This window comes from Penaeus monodon, chromosome 23, assembly GCF_015228065.2.
Source record: "Penaeus monodon isolate SGIC_2016 chromosome 23, NSTDA_Pmon_1, whole genome shotgun sequence".
In the NCBI taxonomy this organism is placed as follows: Eukaryota; Metazoa; Arthropoda; class Malacostraca; order Decapoda; family Penaeidae; genus Penaeus; species Penaeus monodon.
In genome coordinates, this window is record NC_051408.1 from 20,542,732 (window position 1) to 20,543,159 (window position 428).

At 43.5% G+C, this 428-nt stretch overlaps 1 protein-coding gene across 1 annotated transcript in view; it reads right to left on the reverse strand.

Annotated features, from left to right (window-relative positions):
- LOC119588173 overlaps positions 1-428 on the reverse strand; it is a gene marked incomplete in the record, with an annotated part of 39,156 nt that overhangs the window by 22,879 nt on the left and 15,849 nt on the right.

Sequence of the window (428 nt, forward strand, 5' to 3'; positions counted from 1 at the left end):
GAGCGGGGTCACGGCCGGTGGTTCAACTTTCCGCCTTGTCGTTCGGAGTCGTTCCTATTTGTTTGTTCGTTGGTGGCGAGCGCGACCTAACTGGGTGGTATAGACCGGCGAACTAACCAAGTTCTTTACGTAAACAAAGCATGTATAAACATAAAATTCCACAAGTTGACGTTTGAAAGGAAAAAAGTTGCAGTAAAAAAAAAACTACATTTACCATTCGGATGCTGGCTTGGGCTTCCGCTTAAGGGTGACCCATCGGCTGGAGAATTAGAACCTGCTATGTCTTCTTCACTTATAAATGAGCCGGAAATACGCACTTAAACTTCAACTAATGGTAAAGGTAAAAACAAGTTGAGAATTCGAGTACAGACAACGATTTTTAAAGACCACACATCTCCTACATTAGGGATGCGTCAGTCGTGCATTCA